The sequence below is a fragment of the Peromyscus californicus genome, unplaced genomic scaffold (genome assembly GCF_007827085.1).
Source record: "Peromyscus californicus insignis strain IS unplaced genomic scaffold, ASM782708v3 Scaffold_8__1_contigs__length_139910024, whole genome shotgun sequence".
NCBI lineage: Eukaryota > Metazoa > Chordata > Mammalia > Rodentia > Cricetidae > Peromyscus > Peromyscus californicus.
The window spans coordinates 89,623,281-89,641,129 of record NW_026294606.1 but is presented as its reverse complement, the minus strand read 5'-3'; positions in this window follow the sequence as shown (position 1 = coordinate 89,641,129).

Genomic DNA, 17,849 nt, shown 5'->3' with positions numbered 1-17,849 from the left:
GAAAAATCACCCTGCGGTTCACTGTAAACAGGCTTAGGCTCACCCAAACACACCGAGGAAAGGTCAGCAGATTATTCATGAGCCCCTCTTGCCCCTTTGTCCCTCCACCTCCCCCGCCTCCCCAGCTGCAGACATCCTGGTACCCACCCTCTCCACCTGGCCATCCAGGGCCTGGCGATGGGGGTCTCCTCAGCAGCACTGAGGACCCTGTCTTGGCAACCATTCCCATAAGAAGAGGCCAGTGGGAGGGGGTACAGGAAGTTACCAGAGAGGCTGCCGTGAGTGGAAGCTTGCTCAAGGAAAGGCCATCTTTCACCATGACAGAAATGGAGCTAGGAACTGAGAGGGAGGGGCCAGAGAGGTTTGTTCAGAGGAACAAGGTCTTGACTGTACACCAGCTAATGGAGCCCCATAAAACCTCCGCACTTGGAGTATCTACAGGTATCTCCCTCAGGCTTGAGACAGTGTCTCAGGCCTATTTTACAGATGGGAAACTGAGCTAGGAGGCCTGTGCTCTCTGGGTTCTGTGTGGGTGCATGGTGCAGCTGGATCCCCATCCAAGAAGGCACAAGAAAGATGGTTGTGGCTATAACCAACCAGGTGAAACCTGAGACTCACTGAAGGTCTCAAGAAGGACATTGGAGTGTCCCATTTGGAAATGCAAATGTGGGGTTTGTTGTAATGACTACAGGCCCACCTTTAGGCATACTTTCTGCTGACATACAGAAGTGCCCTGTTGACAGGATCCCAGATAAGACAGTAGTGGAGTCATCTGGGGACTTGATGGAATTCCTTTGGGCGTCACCCAGCCCTCCCGAAATGCCAGGGAAGGGCCATAGGGCAGACTCTGTCCGTGTTCTTGTGTTTGCTGGTTTGTTTTTGTTTTGCTTTGTGTGGTGTGTATGTGTGCCAGGTGGGTGCACATTTGTGTGCGAGTGCACATGCACATGTGTTCACATGTGTGAGACAACCAGAGACAGAACTTGGGTGTTACTTTTTCAGCTTTTCATCTCATTGTTTTGAGAAAGGGACTCTCATGGGCCTGGACCTTGGTGCGTAGGCTAGGCTTACTGGCCAGCAAGCCCCAGGGATGCCCTGTCTCTGTTTCTCAGAGCTGGGGTTACAGGTGTGAGAATCTATATGTAGATTCTTGGGAACGGAACTCAGATCCTAATGCTTTCATGACAAGCACATACTGACTGAGTCATCCATGCTCTTTAATGCTGTCTGGTGCTGCTGATATCCCACCAACTCTGGCATCTGATGATGCTTTGACCAGGGTCTATGGGGCCTGACCCAAGGTATAAGATTGACAAGACTCTGTATGAGGAGGTTGGACCAGTTTTTCATGCACTAGTTGTATCAACTCCAGCAAGAAACAGAGGGAGGGCTAGACAGAGGACTCCCCTGCACACTGTGAACCTTGCCCAGAGAGTCGTCAGGCCATGTGCTGAGGCTTCCCGTGGACACTGGCTGAAGCAGGGGACAGGTGGGTGGGGCTCAGGATGGCATGTGAGTGCCCAGAGAGCACAGGGCTGGCTGAGAGCTCATGCTCGGACAGCAGGTTTTTATGGGAATATGTACTCTGGGGAGAATCAAACACGGAGGGTGGTTTGTGGGAGGCGGGGTGTGAACGGAGGTCTGGATCACGAAGAGAACTTAGGGAGCATAAGTAGGGCAGAGGCAGCTTGGGGTGAATAAAGCATCCTGAGTCAAAGAGTCCCAAGCACAGAACAGGTGAAGTAGCATATGGGTCCAAGAGTGTGATGGAGCCCACATGCCCAGGTGTCTATAGTCACATCTGTCCTTATTGCTTCACCTTTGGTGGTAAGACACTCTGACATTTCACCGGCTTTGGAAAACAACAGCAAAAAGTGCAACCCACCTGGAATGAGTCAGCAGTGGTCCCAGTTGTTACCATGGAGATGGGTCCAGGGGAAGCCTGGTGTCATGGAGGCTGTGATGAAGGCAGGGATGGGAGGCACAGCTGTGTCAGGGCACCCTATGTGTGTGCTCCTTACACTCATCTTCATTGTATATGCTACAGAACTGATGGTCACATGTCTCACACTTGCCCAAATGAGGCTGGACACCAACCTTACTGGGGGACCAAAGTTTAGGGGTCCAAAGTTCACTGGCACCAGCTTTAGCTTGCACAGTCCACTGAAGGCAGAAGAGAAGGGGCGGTCATGGACAGGTCCCCACTGAAGAAAGCACAGGGAGGTGGCTTAGGGCAGTGTCTTAGCTCTTCCTCTCTGGGAAGAAGGAAAGGGAAGCAAGAAGCCATCCACATGGACGAGCAAGCCTTTGTCAAATACTCAAACATGGCTGTACAGACTATACCCTCTCTCAGCCTTAGTTAGCAAGCCCTAGAATATGAACACAGCTGACATGTTTAAGTTCAGATGTGTAGGATTTGTTTACATCCAGTTTTACACGCTAGTTTACATCCAGTTCTAAACCCTAGTTTACATCCAGACTTGGCTCTTCAAGATCTGTGTGACTGAGGAAAAGTTATTCATTTCTGTAAGTCTGTTTTCCTGTCCATACAGTGGGCATGGTAGGACATGGCTTCAGGGAGATTGGAATCATGGCCTCCAAAAGTTACTCCTACAATACCATCTGCTATTGTTTCCATGCTAACACAATGGTAATGATGGTGATAGTGGTGATGGTGGTGTTAGTAATGATGATGATAGTGGTGGTAGTGATGGTGATGGTGGTGAAGGTGGTAGTGATGGTGATGGTGGTGGTGATGGCGGTGGTGGTGATGGTAGTGATGATGATGATGATGGTGGTAGTGATGGTGATGGTGGTGTGGTGATGATAATGGTGAACTCTAGCCTTAGGCCTAATCCTACTGCAGGATCACCTCTTGGAAGAAGAGGAGGAGGAGAAAAAAGAGAAGAGGAGTGGGAGGAAGAGGAGGGGCATCATGACTCTTTCCCCACTTCTCATCTTACTTAGACACAATGGATCCAAGGATGTCTCCTACCTGGTTCCCACACCAACTTTACTGGATGCCTTTCAATTCCATTCCTGATTTACTTCCTGAGCAGCTGGTCCCTTGCAATGTACCCTGGGTCGTGGATGACCTGGGTCTTTTCTCATCCTACACAATGCTTCAGTAAATACAGGAAATGTGGATTTGTTCCCAGACATGACCGTACAAAACTCTGATGGATAGTGCATACTCCTTTTTTGTTTTGTTTTTGTTTTTCAAGACAGGGTTTTTCTCTGTGTAGCAGTCCTAGCTCTTCTGGAAGTTGCTCTGTAGACCAGGCAGGCCTCATACTCACAGAGATCCATCTGTCTCTGCCTCCTGAATGCTGGGATTAGAGGCATGTGCCACCACCACCTGGCTGCATACTTGTTTTTTAACCACCCCAATCAAGGCTCAAAACTGACCTTTCCAAATTCTACACGCAGATGGACTCCCTAGGTGATTCCAAATCCAAACTCCAGCTCTTTGAGAAGAAAAAACCCAGGCTGGTTGGGTAGGTCTGTAAAACACCTTGAATCAAATGGTGGTGTCACCCACCTCACCCCTAAGCAATCATTGGTCCAAGGGGATAGTCCCAGGCATTGGCGTAGGAAGGTCTGCAAGCCTGAGATCAGGTCCTAGCACTGATGGTTGGAGCTACATGGCTTTGAATAAGTCACTGTGCCTCAGTTTTCCAACATGTCCAAAGAAGTAGTAGTGGCAATACTTGCCTGAGAGAGCTGTAGGGACTAAATGAGAAGTGTCTGGTGTCTGCTAACAATGACACACTGAGAGAATGCTTTGTTACAGATGAATGTGTACACAAAGATGTGGATGGTGAATGATGGATGAATAAAGATATGATTGAATGGGTGGATGGTAGACAGAATGGGTGAGTGGAGTATTGGTGGAGGATGAATAGAAGATGGGTGAATGGATGGTAGATGATAGGTGGATAGATGGATACCCGGGTGAGTGGATGGGTAGGTTGATGGATGGATGGATGGATGAGTGGATGGTGAGTGACTGGGTGAATGAATGAATGGGTCGATGGATGGGTACATGATGGATTGAAGATGGATAAACAGATGGTGGATGCATGGGTTAGATAGATGGTGGGTGGGCAGATGGAGAAAAAAATGGATGGGTGGGGGAATCATCCTCTGCCCACCACATGCTCATGTGCATCTCCCTCTCTCTTTATCCAGCTGAAAATGGCTAGATAGGCTCTGGACCCTCACCATGCCACCAAGGGACATTTGCATTTCTGTGTGGCTTTTTGTGCTGCAAACATGTTATTAAAACCTGAAGCAGAGCTGTTAAGTAAATTAGGCTTCAGAAGTGAAACAGAAAGCCTCTTTAAATCAACAATGTTGTGACCCAATCACAAAGAGAGCATGGACCTAAACAGAGAGTTCTCAAGAGAAGTACAAATGCCTGATGAATATTTTTTATGCTCAATATCCACAGCCACCAAGTAAATGAAAACAAAAATTCCCACCTAGTCAGAATGGTTATTGTTAGTGACAATGAATGATGGCAAGGATGCGTGGAAGGGGACCCCTGTTGTAGAAGATTTGTTTAACTATGCAAAGATGTGTTGCATTTGTTTAACTATATAAAGATGTAGTGTTGTTTCACCTTGCCTGCCTAAGGTACCTGATTGGTCTAATAAAAAACTGAATGTAAAATAGCAAGGCAGGAGAGGGATAGGCAGGGCTAGCGGGCAAAGAGAATGAGTAGGAGGAGGAATCTAGGTTCAGGGAAGGAGAAAGGAGAGAATGAGGGAGGAAGAAAGGGAGGTGCCCAGGCCAGCCAGCCAGCCAGGCGCCAACCAGACACAGAGTAGGACATACAGAATGAAATAAAGGTAAAAGGCCCCAAGGCAAAATGTAGACAAAGAAAAACAGGTTAATTCAAGTTATAAGAGCTAGTGGGACAAGCATAAGCTAAGGTTGAGCATTCATAACTATTAATAAGTCTCTGTGTCATAATTTGGGAGCTGGCTGATGGCCCAAAAAGAAAGCCTGCTACACACACCTCCTAATAGTGCCACTCCCTATGAGCCTATTGGGGTCATTTTCATTCATACCACCTCAGTGTTTCATCACAGCAATAGAAACCTTAACTATGACAAGTTGGTGCCAGGATAATGGGGTATTGCTGTGACAGATCTAACCATATTGTTTCAGGAGGATTATTGAAGTACTTTGGAACTTTGGGTTAGAAAAGTCAATGAATATTGAGACCTCAATGGGTTGTTCTGTAGGAGCTTGGAAGATAAGAGTTCTGAAAGCCGTGAAGATGTGAAGGCCTGGCTTGTGAAGTTTCAGAGGGAAGCAAAGACTCTTCCAGGCCATTTGTGTAAAGAATCTGTGGTGTCTGGTCAGCTGAAACTGAAGAGTCAGCCGTGATTAACAAGGGATCAGAACCACTAAAGAAAAACCTTCTCTTTGCTGGGACAATGGATGCTGGACAGCTGGGGCTGGAGAATCAGCTGCAATTAAGAAGAGGCCAGCATCACTGAGGCGATGTCTTCTGGGAGGTATTTCCTCAGGGTCAGCACACAAAAGCTGTGTTCCAGAGGTGGCCAAGGCTGTGCCTCATGCTGGCAGCCGAACTTGGTAGTGTAAGAGTCACCCAGGTGGTACTGGTTTCACAGGTGTGAAGGGGTCATGGAGACCAGCTGAGGCTGGCACTGTGTGGCGGGGCTGGAATCCCTGACGAGAGCCCAGGAGAGGCACTCAGTAGTAACAGTGCATCCTTTTTGCAGCAAAAGACCCCGGCATTTTGGAGATGCCAGTACCATGGGATGACCACCAAGAACAGCAGCAGCAGTGGAGTGGAGCCAGCTTGAGCCTAGAGCTGTGTGTGCTGCAGACGGCGGAGCTAGACAACTGACCCAAGGCCTTTGGAGGAGCCCAGAAGATCATGAGTGGATCCTAGACACTGGGCAGTGAATTACTTACAATGTTGGAGTATGGTTTTGTTTTGGTTTTTAGATTGTGACTGTGCTCTGCTTCATCCCTCTTGAAGTAAGAAAGTATTTAACTTATTTTTTATTTTACAGGAGCCCACAGTTGAGAGACTGAGTTTTTAAAGAGACTTTAGGGTGGTTCGTTTGTTTTGTTTTTTCCCACAGGGTTTCTGTGTGTGTCCCTGGCTATTCTGGAACTCACTCTGTAGACTAGGCTGGCCTCCGACTTAGAGATCCACCTGCCTCTGCCTCCCAAGTGCTGGGATTAAAGGTGTGCACCACCACTGCCTGGAGGGATTTTAGGTTTTAAAAGAGACTTTGGACTTTTAAAGCGACTGAACTTTTAAAATGTTTGAAGTGGTAAAGACTGTGGAACTTTTAAGTTTGTAATATGCTTTACATTTGTTGCATTTACTAATCTTAGATCTTGGGGATGAACAAAAAAATGGAAAAGTTATGGCTTAATGGTGATGTGTGTGTGTGTGTATGTGTGTGTGTGTCAAGTTGACAAGGACAGTTGTGCTGGCTAGTTATATGTCAACTTGACATAAGCTAGAGTCATCTGAAAGGAGGGAACCTCAATTGAGAAAATGCCTCATTAAGATCTTGCTGCAGAGCATTTTCTTAATTAATGATTGATGGGGGAGGACCCAGTCCATTGTGGGTGGTGCCATTCCTAGCCTAGTGGTCCTGGGTTGTAGCTAAAGTTTTCCTGCCTGGCCCACAGTCAGGACAAATCTCTGCCACCTGCCAGTCCCACAGCTGCTCAGACCCGACCAAGTAAACACAGAGACTTATATTGGTTACAAACTGTATGGCCGTGGCAGGCTTCTTGCTAACTGTTCTTACAGCTTAAATTAATCCATTTCCATTAATCTATACCTTGCCACATGGCTCGTGGCTTACCGGCATCTTCACATGAGGCTTGTCATCATGGCGGCTGGCAGCGTCTCTCTGACTCAGCCTTCCCTTTCCAGCTCTATTCTCCTCCTTGTCCCGCCTATACTTCCTGCCTGGCCACGGGCCAATCAGTGATTTATTTATTGATCAATCAGCAACACATTTGACATACAGACCATCCCACAGCACTGGGTTCTGTAAAAAAGCAGGCTGAGCAAGCCATGATGAGCAGTCCAGTAAGCAGCACCCCTCCATGGCCACTGGATCAGCTCCCGCCTCCAGGGTCCTGCCCTGTTTGATTTACTGTCCTGACTTTCTTCAATGATAGATTACAATGTGGAAGCGTAAGCCAAATAAGCCCTTTCCTCCCCAACTTAATTTTGGTCATGGTGTTTCATCACAGCAGTAGAAACCCTAACTAAGACAAACTGGAACACATTAGACTATGAGATAATCCAGGCCCAGAGACACAAATACCATGTGTCTTCACTCTGTGGATCTTAACTTTGAGTTTTTAGATTTGTGTGTTTAACTGAGAGTGTCTGTGAAGGTAAGAAAGTCAGAAAGAGCCCGTGAGTGTGGCAGGAGATAGTAAAACGTGATAATAAACTAACTGGAGGGATAGTAAGAGTTAAAGTGTTAAGCCTGGATGGGTGCTGGCAGATGGGAGAGGAGAGGCAATGTGGATAAGTTAACCAAAACCTAAGGGTGTATTGGAAGGCCTTATGGAAAAATCACTGCTTTGTAAAAAATACCATATAAAAGAGGAATCTGGAGATGGAGGCATCCTATATGGATGGACAATGCCACTCCCTGAAGACATGGGTTATTAAATGGAAATCTCAGTCTTAGGTGTAGCTAGAGTTTTCCTGCCTGGCCCACAGTCAGGACAAATCTCTCTAACCTGCCAATCCCACAGCCACTCAGACCCAACCAAGTAAACACAGAGACTTATATTGGTTACAAACTGTATGGCCGTGGCAGGCTTCTTGCTAACTGTTCCTACAGCTCAAATTAATCCATCTCTATAAATCTATACCTTGCCACATGGCTTGTGGCTTACCAGCATCTTCACATGCTGCTTGTCATTATAGCGGCTGGCAGTGTCTCTGACTCAGCCTTCCACTTCCCAGCTTTATTCTCCTCCTTGTCCCGCCTATACTTCCTGCCTAGCCACTGGCCAATCAGTGATTTATTTATTGACCAATCAGAGCAACACGTTTGACATACAGACTATCCCACAGCACTTAGGTGTGGGATACCTCCCTCTGAGTTGTTGGTCAAGAAGTTCCCAAAACAACAGACTATTGCCATTGCTTAGCTGCCTACTATACTAGCTGGTGAGACCTTATTGCTGAAGGCACTTTGTTTGCAAGATATGGAGAAATCAATCTGCAACTGACCAGGATACTCCCTCCTGCTAGGTGGCTTTTGTAGTTCCAGAAGGTGCTATGCAGTCAGTCTGCTGGGGGAGAAAAGAGATCAATGGTCTTACCCAGTGGTGGAGCCTGAATGCTACAGCACCTATGTCAAGCATGTTGTGTCTACTAATGCAATAGTGGCGTGATAGTTATGGGGGTAACCAACTGCTTTATTCTTGGATCTGAGGCCTGTTTAATGGGAGGGAATTGATGCCTAATGCTATAAATCTGGTCAACTATCCATTACTCAGGAGGTCATAGTTACTAGGGCAGAAACCTACTATAGTTGTTTTGTTTAGTAGACATGTTGCCAAAATGCTTTGTAAATATTTCTGTTTCTACCCATAGATTAGTGCTGCTCTCAACCTTGGTCAGAGGGACTTCTCTTGCAAGGGGCAATAGTTAATGCAAAGACTCAAATAACTAAGAAAATGTAATATTGAGTGCTCAGCCATATACAGGACATCTGTATCAACCCTCTCCCTGCCCAAGGGAACATCATGGAAGAGGGCATGGGAAGGAGGTAAGAGCCAGAGGATGGGAAGCAGTACTGTGAAATGCTGTCCTCTGAACACAATATGGCCATTGCACTCATGAAGATGCATAAGATCAAGTCAGACAAAATCTCAGCATGGATATGGAGGTGCTCATGGAACTCCGCCCCAGATGAGGAGTTTTGACAGTTGATAGCTGCAGAGGGGACGAGAGTCACTTTTCTTTGGGGTGTGGGCACTGGTAGGCTGCCCATGCTCTGGTGGATGGCCCTACACCCATGCACATTTGGGCATCACGAATAAAGGAGAGAAGAACATAAAGTTGGGAAAGGGACATCTGGAGGAGGCAGTGGGAGATAGATATGATCAAAATACGTTGTATACTGCCAGTGGCCATGTCAGAGGAGCAGCAGATGGCTGTTGATTTTGGGGTATCAGCCCACCAGGAGGCAAACCCTTGATGGGTGAATCTTGCATAGGCAAGGCCCCGAGACCACAGACTCCAGAATGTCTTTTGCTTCTGCTGTGCCTTCACATGTTTGCTGCTGCTGTCTTTCTTTAGTATCTGGTATGGTGTGAATGCATGTAGGGAGATCCCCACTGCCTGTAACGTAGTGTGTTTATCTCATGAAAATATCCTGTTCTACTGGGCATTTTTACCTGTGGATTATTATGAAGATAATTTCTTCCTAAGCTGTGCTGTCTAATTGATAATAATAATAATGTTAGTTTAAATAGAGTTTTGATGATTGAAAATTAAACAAGGAAATGTCACACAGCTAGAACACATGAGTTTCTATTGAGGAGCCACATAGACTGTGGCTTAGCTTAATGATTAAGAAAAACAATTGGGGGCTGGAGAGGTGGCTCAGAGGTTAAGAGCACTGGCTGCTCTTTCAGAGATCCTGAGTTCAATTCCCAGCAACCACATGGTGGCTCACAACCATCTGTAGTGAGATCTGGTGCCCTCTTCAGGCATGCAGGAGTATATGCAGCCAGATTATATACTGTATAATAAATAAATAAATAAATAAATAAATAAATAAATAGATAGATAGCTAGAAAAACAATTGAGTCCCAGTAGGCCAGCTAGCTTAAATTCTTTTAACCTTAATGTTGGGAGATGTGTTCACAGGTTTCAGAGTGCATCATAGCTGAAACAAGGAATAAGTCTGTTGTTGTTTGTTTTTTACTCTTTTTGGGGGGCCCGCCACCCAGCTCCCAAATAAATCACACATGGAGGCTTATTATTACTTATGAATGCCTGGCCTTAGCTTGCCTTAGTTTCTAGCCAACTTTCCTTATCTTAAATTATTCCATTTACCTTTTGCCTCTGGGCTTTTCCCATTCTCTAACTTCTGTAAATCTTACTCTTACTCTGTGGCTTGCTATCTGGCTGGCCCCTGGAGTCCTCCTCCTGCTTTGGCTCCTAGATCTTAGCTCTCCTCCCAGATTTCTCCCTCTATATATTCTCTATGCCTGCCAGCCCTGTGTGGTGATATTGTGTTCCCTAAAATATTGTGCACCCTAATAAACTTATCTGGGGTCAGAGAACAGAACAGCCACAATATTAAACATAGAGGATAGGCAGAGGTAGCACACGCCTTTAATCCTAGCATTCCAGATCTTGGATCTCTGTGAGTTCAAGGCCACACTGGAAACAGCCAGACGTGGTAACAAGAGCCTTTAATTTCAGGAAGTGATGGCAGGAAGCAGAAAGGTATTTAAGGCATGAGGACGAGGAACTAGAGGCTGGTTAAGCTTTTAGGCTTTTGAGCAGCAATTCAGCTGAGATCCATTTGGATAAGGACACAGAAGCTTCCAGTCTGAGGAAACAGGATCAGCTGAGGAACTGGCGAGGTGAGAAAGCTGTGGCTTGTTCTGCTTCTCTGATCATTCAGTGTTCACCCCAATACCTGGCTCCATGTTTGTTTTTATAAATAAGAACTTTTGAGATTCATGCTACAGCCCTGCCTATCCTTTCTTCTGCCTTGCTATTGGCCATTCAGCTCTTTATTAGACCATCAGGTGTTTTACACAGGCACAGTAACACAGCTTCACAGAGTTAAACAAATACAACGTAAGTACAAGTAACACACGTTAAAATAATATTCTACTACATAAGTCAAGATTATATAATAAGTAAAGTTGTGGAGGCTACATAAAGGGCACACAGTAACTTTTAATGATGTCACACTGAGTCAATGTGTAAAATAAAACACAGATTGAAAAAAAGTAAACATGGCCTGGGAGATGGGCAGAGGAAGGGAGAAAGCGGATCCCAGCATCTTTGGTGCTTTCCGTGAGTGTCTTGGCAGGATGTACTCTGCCTGACTGAATTCAGCTCATACTTTAAAGCCTCACAGGACCCTGAGGTCTTCTTCCCACTTCACAGATGGGGAAACTGAGGCTCACCAAGAGTGTTGGGTATTTTCACAGTATTTCCTCCAAGGTCATTACAGGACCTGGGAAGTCCTGTCCCACATTCAATGGCCTGGATTTTCCCAGTGTATGAAGTGACTCAGTTTCCCTCCTTCTCCTCCTACCACTGAGCCAAGTACACACTCTGAATCAAATCCTATGCAGGTTCAACAGTCCCCTTTAATATGCCACTGACCTCAAATTTCCCAAAAACTTGGGGCCAAGACTCTGGATGACAGTGATTGGCATGGCCTCCACCATGACCGAGAGCTCTGGCCATTCCAGGAGGCTCTGCCGTAACTCAGATGTCTGAGGTTTCATTCAATAGTGGCAAGGGAAAGCTCTGGGAGGAAGGGCCATGAGTCACCACAACTCCTCCCCACCATAGTAGTAATGCCAGCCTCCACCACGCCAAACCCAGGGACGGGCGGGGGCTGTGAGTTCAGTTTATGGGTCTCTTGGGCTGCCTTCAGGTCTGTGTCGTCAGCAGGCAGCAGGTCAAATCTATTATGACTGGGCCTTTTCCAGCCCTCCGTGGTCGGAGGCAAAACCAGCCTTACAGAGCCACTCGTCCCATGTCCCCAGCTCCAGCTTTCCTCGATGACACTCCGACCTCACCACTTTCTGACATCCATCCGCCCAGTGCGGGTGTGCCATGGCCCCCAATTCTCCCCTTCCTCTTCTCCTAATGGGATGGGTATGGACCGCTGCTGAGGGAGATGACAGGTCTTTCTGCACCCCGTCCTCACATTTGGGGGCATTGGGAGTCAGTACTGCCCAAGTATGCCCCAGTAATTTAGGCCATGGGAGGACCCAGGAGCTTCTTAAGAACCAGCGCCTCCCCGCCATTAGTGAGAACTGTTGCTGTGGCTCTGATCATGGTCGTCGGGGCCACACGAGAGGGGTCAAAAATGAACTCTCCACTGTCAGCACACTTCCTGTTCAGTAAATATGGGATGTGGCCAGGAATTGATATCATTGTTTATAGTTGTTTTTAATTAGCATGCAAAGTAATGGGCTCCAGGGGACAAAGTTTGGTGCTAGAGAGCTTGCTGAGTGTGTGTGAAAGCCTGCGTTTGATACCCACTCCTGAAAAAAAGCAATGGGCTTCCCTGTGGCATTTCCATACTAACTTTGTCTTGGTGGTCCTCTTCCCAACTCACAAAGCTCTCAGAAGCAGCTTCTCTAAGCCAGGGGCTGCAGGCCTGGCAACTCAGCTACTCGAGGGGCTTAGGTGGGAGGACACTAAGTTCAAAGCCAGCCTGAGCAACCAAGGGAATTCAAACCAACCCAGGCAACTTGAGCCTGGATTGGATTGTGGTTGCTGCCCACCATGTCAGGGACACCCTCCTCACCCTGCAGGGTCAGCCTAGGCCATTCCCAAGGCCACTTCAGGTTTCCTAGTACCCACTCAAGCCACACAGGCTCCCAGGTCAGAGCTGGGGGGGGAGATGTTTGGGGTCCCCTAAAGCCAGCTGCTGAGTGACAGTCCACAGGCTTCACTGCCTATGCCTGGGACGGAGCCAAGAGCTGCCTTCGGCAGTTTTTAACTCTAAAATACTCCCAGCTTCCAACAATCTTCATAACTGTCCGCAGCCATGAATGTGGCTGGTGCCCAGACAATGCTCATGCCCAGATGCTTGAGCACAGACACCTGAGTGCAGGTGGTTTCTGGGGTGGCATCTGGGTTCTCTCCTCAAGCGGTGCATGATGGGACTTCCTACCCCCTTCTTGTCTGACACCTAGAGACCCTGGCCAGGAGGTGCCAACCCAGCATCTGTCCCATGGAACTGCACTTTCTACCACCAAAGGCTTCCAAGGCCAGCTGGGCCCATCAGTGAGGCGAGGGGGGACGGCAGATGTGTGGGTGTTTTAGGATTACAGGAAGCTCTTGGTGGCCTCCAAGTACCAGGTCAGGGTTCTTTGACAGAGTTGGAGACCTGGAAGTCCCTGGTCGGGGAAACAAGAAAGCGTCAAACCTTTCCTCTGGCCAGGGCAGAGACTGAAGTAATCTGGTGGGATGCATTTGATTTAAATAATGAGATTTAGATGAAAAAGTCACAACCCTCACCTCTCAGGAGTATTTTTTTTTAAAAAGCAGTTGTTTATTAAAATCAAAATTGTAAGGATGGAGAATGTAGCTCAGTGGGTATAAAGCTTACCCAGAATACAGGAAACCCTTGAATTCTATTCCCAGCACCACAAACAATACTGGGTATGGTTGCACATGCCTATTAATCCCAATACTTGGGAGGAGGAAGTAGAAGGATCAGCAATTCAAGGTCATCCTAGGTCACATAGTGCACTCATGGCCAGCCTGTGCTACATGAGATCCTGGCTCATGGCCAACCTGTGCCACATGAAATCCTGCCTCAAAAAAGGTAAGTCAAAACTGTAAAACTCCATATAACAAGCAAAATATCAAATTTTTAAAAGGACAAAATATGATCCTGACTTTATAAAACCCTTCCTGACTGGCCCATCCCTGATTCTGGCCCCGGACCTAATAAAACTTTATTTATATTTTTAAAAAAAAAGGCTTGCCAATCACAGCAGATAATGGTTTAGCACTTTAATTTTTCTTTCCTAGGCTAAAATATCATTTGTCTTGATCACCCAGATTTCGGGTATACTTTTGTCTGTTTTGAGTTGCTGGAGACAGAACTCAGGGACTCATCCATGCTCGGTGAGCATTCTGCCACCAGGCTGCACCCTTGACCCTCCGTTGCATTCTGCAGGTGGCCCTACCCTGTGCCCCACATCCTGAATCTGCCTGGCTTGACACGTGCCACATTTGAGGCTCATGAGCATCGGGGCTTGGATTTGGGGGTGCAGCCACGGTTTTCTGGGTTCTGCCCCGCTTAGCCTGCATATTTGCAGAGAACGTTCTGGGGTCCATTCTGCTGACGGGGCACAGCCCTTGCCAGGGGTACTGGCATCAAAGTCTTTTCAACTTTAACGATGTATGACATTTTGGAGACAAAATACGGCTGGGCTAATCATATTTTAATAGCCCTACCTTTCTGCGCAGCCCTCCTGCCCTGCGCACAGCGATGTTTTAATTTCCCAGCTCTGATGAGCCTCATTCCAACTAGGCATTCAGTTTCCCCACTTATAAATTTCTCTCCCAGATGTCGGATGCCAGGGAACTCTCCAGAACAACTCCACAAATATAATATTTAATATTGGATGTCAGTTTGGGTGTTCCACTCAATTTCCTGGAAAGAGCTTGAACCGCCTCTCCTTTGGGTGGGACGTCCAATCAGCTCCATACTCCCAGGCCAGCGGAGTGCCGTGTGATACCACGGAACTGAGTGCTCTCATTTCTGAAACACAAATTTGGAGCAGATGTGAGGAAAGAGTGTCGTGCATTTCCAAATGCAGCCGTTATCAGGCAAGCAGGCAGGAGGGACCACGTTATCAGGGGCCAAGCTTGTGAGTCCCTTCCCTCCATAGCACAGCAGGCTTTCTGGGCAGCCCACCAATGGAAAGGCAGGCAAAGGTGGCTGGCATGGCATCCCACTCTCTGCTCTTGAGGAATGAAGGTAAGATGCAGAGGCTTGGAGCAGGCTTTCTACTGGACTTGGGATTTTATTTCATTAAGAAAAAGGTTTCACATAGCCCAGGCTGGCCCCAAGTTCACTAGTTAAGTAGCCCAGGACAGCCTTAAACTTATGCTCCTCCTGCCTCTACCTCCCCAGAGTTGGGATCACTGGCATGCACCATCACACCCAGGTTATGCCATGCTGAGAATGGAACCCAGGGCTTCTTGCATGCTTGGCAGGAACTCCATCAAATGAGCCACACCCCAGCCTCTGACTTGGAGTTTTAGAGCTATATTATTGGGGTGCAGATACAGGGAAAAAGTCAGTAGTCTCCAGACAGCCACCCCAGCTGGATCCCAGGCTCACAAACGTCCTCTGTCCAGCTGTTTCTTCATTTCTTGAGGTCACCCAGTTCTTTGAGCCTCAAAGTTTCTGTTCCTGGCAGAGGTTCCTTGGTAAATTTCTGCTGCAGTAAGCTGGACTTCCTGGAGAGAGAGCCCTGGGGCACTGACACGGGTGGAAACACAGCCTCAGCCATCTAGGGCCAGAGAGGCTCAGGACCAGAGTGGACAGTGTGCCGAGGGCAGGAGGCAAGATGCCAACAAGCACTCGGCTGCCCCATCCCATGAGGAAAGGATGGGTCCCTAAGTGGGCTCCTCCTCTGGGTCCCTGAGTGGGCTCCTCCTCTGTCACAGACAGAGTGACAGAATTAACAGAGCTGGGAACCAGAACCTCACCGCAGGACAGTGAGCTTCTGACCCCTGCAATGCTTGTTCTGGGCACACACATAATTGAGGCAGGATGACAACAGAGCCTTCCTAGGAGTCTAATGTGGACCTAAGTGTCATGGAGTCAGAAGGCTGGGGTCTAGTCCTAGCTCTCCTGGGCCTCTGAGGAACTCACTTTACCATCTGGGCCTCAGTTTCCCAGTGTCAAAACCAGAAGTGGGACAGAGGAGCCTCAAGGCCCTTCCTAGAGCTCAGATCTCACCCCTTCACTGAGGACAGAAGGTGAAGATGAGGCCCTTCATCACCTTCTTACCAGGCTAGAAGACAACCTGAGTCCTTTGCCTGTGGAGGCCCCAAGTGGGACTTAAGGAGCCACAGCTGCGGTGCCACATCTGGGGGAAGTGTGTGGGCGGTTCCTGACCACCTCCTTGCTGCTTGGTCTGGCTGAGTGTTCAGGAGTTATGTCCGCCTCCCACAAGGTTATGGAGCCCCCTTCCTCATCCCCCATAACAAGTGACTGGGCCTCCCATCTGCTGAGTTTGGGGGGTGTCTATTGCTAATTGAATTGTAGAAGATGACCCCACCTCACAGCTGTCCGCAAAGCAAACAGAGCCCCAGTGACTGGATGAATGAAATGGAGACCATGGGGCAGGGTTACCTGGGACATTCTCTGCAAGGCCTAGCCTGGTGTTGGAGGGGGTGGTGGGATCCTGTAGTGACCTAAGCAAAGCTGGGGTAGAGGCGGAGAGCCCTTGGCTGCTGGGAAGGGCATGCCTTCTCTGAAGACCACATGTGCTCACCCCTGTCATGGTGAAATACGTACTACTGAGCCATCTCACTACACCCTGCCCCATCACACACCATGGGACTGAGCAGTGAGCCCTGATGAGCCCCATGTCAGTCCCTCTGCTGCACCATACAAGCATCTGTCCACTCACGGAAACCCTCGCACAGTCCGGGCTCTGACATGAACACCAGGGACACACAGGAACACAGAAACAGCCCCCGCAGCCAGGTATATGGACACCCAGAATTAAAGCCACACTTCCCAGCCTCCCCTGCTGGTGGCTGATGTTATCTGACCACATTATAGCTAATAAGATTAAGGTAAGAATGTGGTCACTCTATCCCTAAAACATCAAACAAACCCCTACAGCTGACTGGAGCCCTGCTCTTCCTTCTAAGCAGTCCTCTTTCCTGCTGGCTGGAATAGAGGGGTGATCCACAGAGCTGAAGCAGCCCTCTTGTGTGAGAGGGCACAGGGTCCATACTGCAGGAGTCATGGAGGAGAGGTGCCACAGCCCCGTGGCCTTGGCGTGACAGAGAGGGGAGTCTCCGTGCGTGCTTGTTTGCTCTTTTGGTGTTTTCACCTGGAGACCACTGAAATCCACCAGAGGCCACAGTGGGAACAAGAGGCTCTGCCTACAGACACTGCCCTGTGGGGAAGCGCTGGACTACTAGGGACCTGAGAAGTCCTGCTCTGCCTGATAAAACAGGCGTGAGGCACTTGTCCCGTGTCAGAGGGAAAGGCTGTGAGCCTCTGATAGAATGCATGCCATCCTGCACAGGATAGAGGAAACCCCCCCCCCAAGTGTGAAGACTGGTTAAAGTCCTGACCACAGCTCTGAACCAAGGGTGTACAGTGTCTGTGGTGTAGTACTCATTGCACAATGCCCACAGTGTGGTGCTCCTTGCACAATGCTCCTTGCACAGTGCTCACTGTGTGGTGCTCATCACACAGTGCTCATAGTGTAGTGCTCACTGTACAGTGCTCATAGTGTGGTGCTCATTGCATAGTGTTCATTGTACAGTGCCCATAGTGTGGTGCTCATCACACAGTGGACACATTGCTCATCACAGTGTCCATGGTGTAGTACTCATCACACAGTGCCCACAGTGTGGTGCTCACTGCACAGTGCCCATAGTGTGGTGCTCACTGCACAGTGCTCATCACACCCTCACTCAGAGGTTCTCAGCTCAGCCCAGAACATGGGCTAGCCCCTGAATCCTGGACCCTGGGTTCATATGCTCCTTGACCTATAGTCCAGCCTCCTCTCTCCTCAGGTCCCCACTGTTCTCCGGATCACCTAGGGAAACTATCTCGAAATCAAAAATCACAGGGCTGGGCAGGGCTGCTCAGTGGTGAGAGCCAACTCTCGAAAGTTGTCCTCTGACCTTGACACAAACTGCACACACACAGTAATAAAATTCAAACTTTTATTTCTTTGTCTTATGTGCGTGGTTGGTTTGCCTGTATGCATGCACCACGTGCCTGCCTGGTGCCTATGGAGGCAGAAGAGGGCACTATACACCCCAAGAACTGGAGTTAGAGATGGTTGTGAGCTGCCCTGTGAGTGTTGGGAATCCAGCCCCGGCCTCT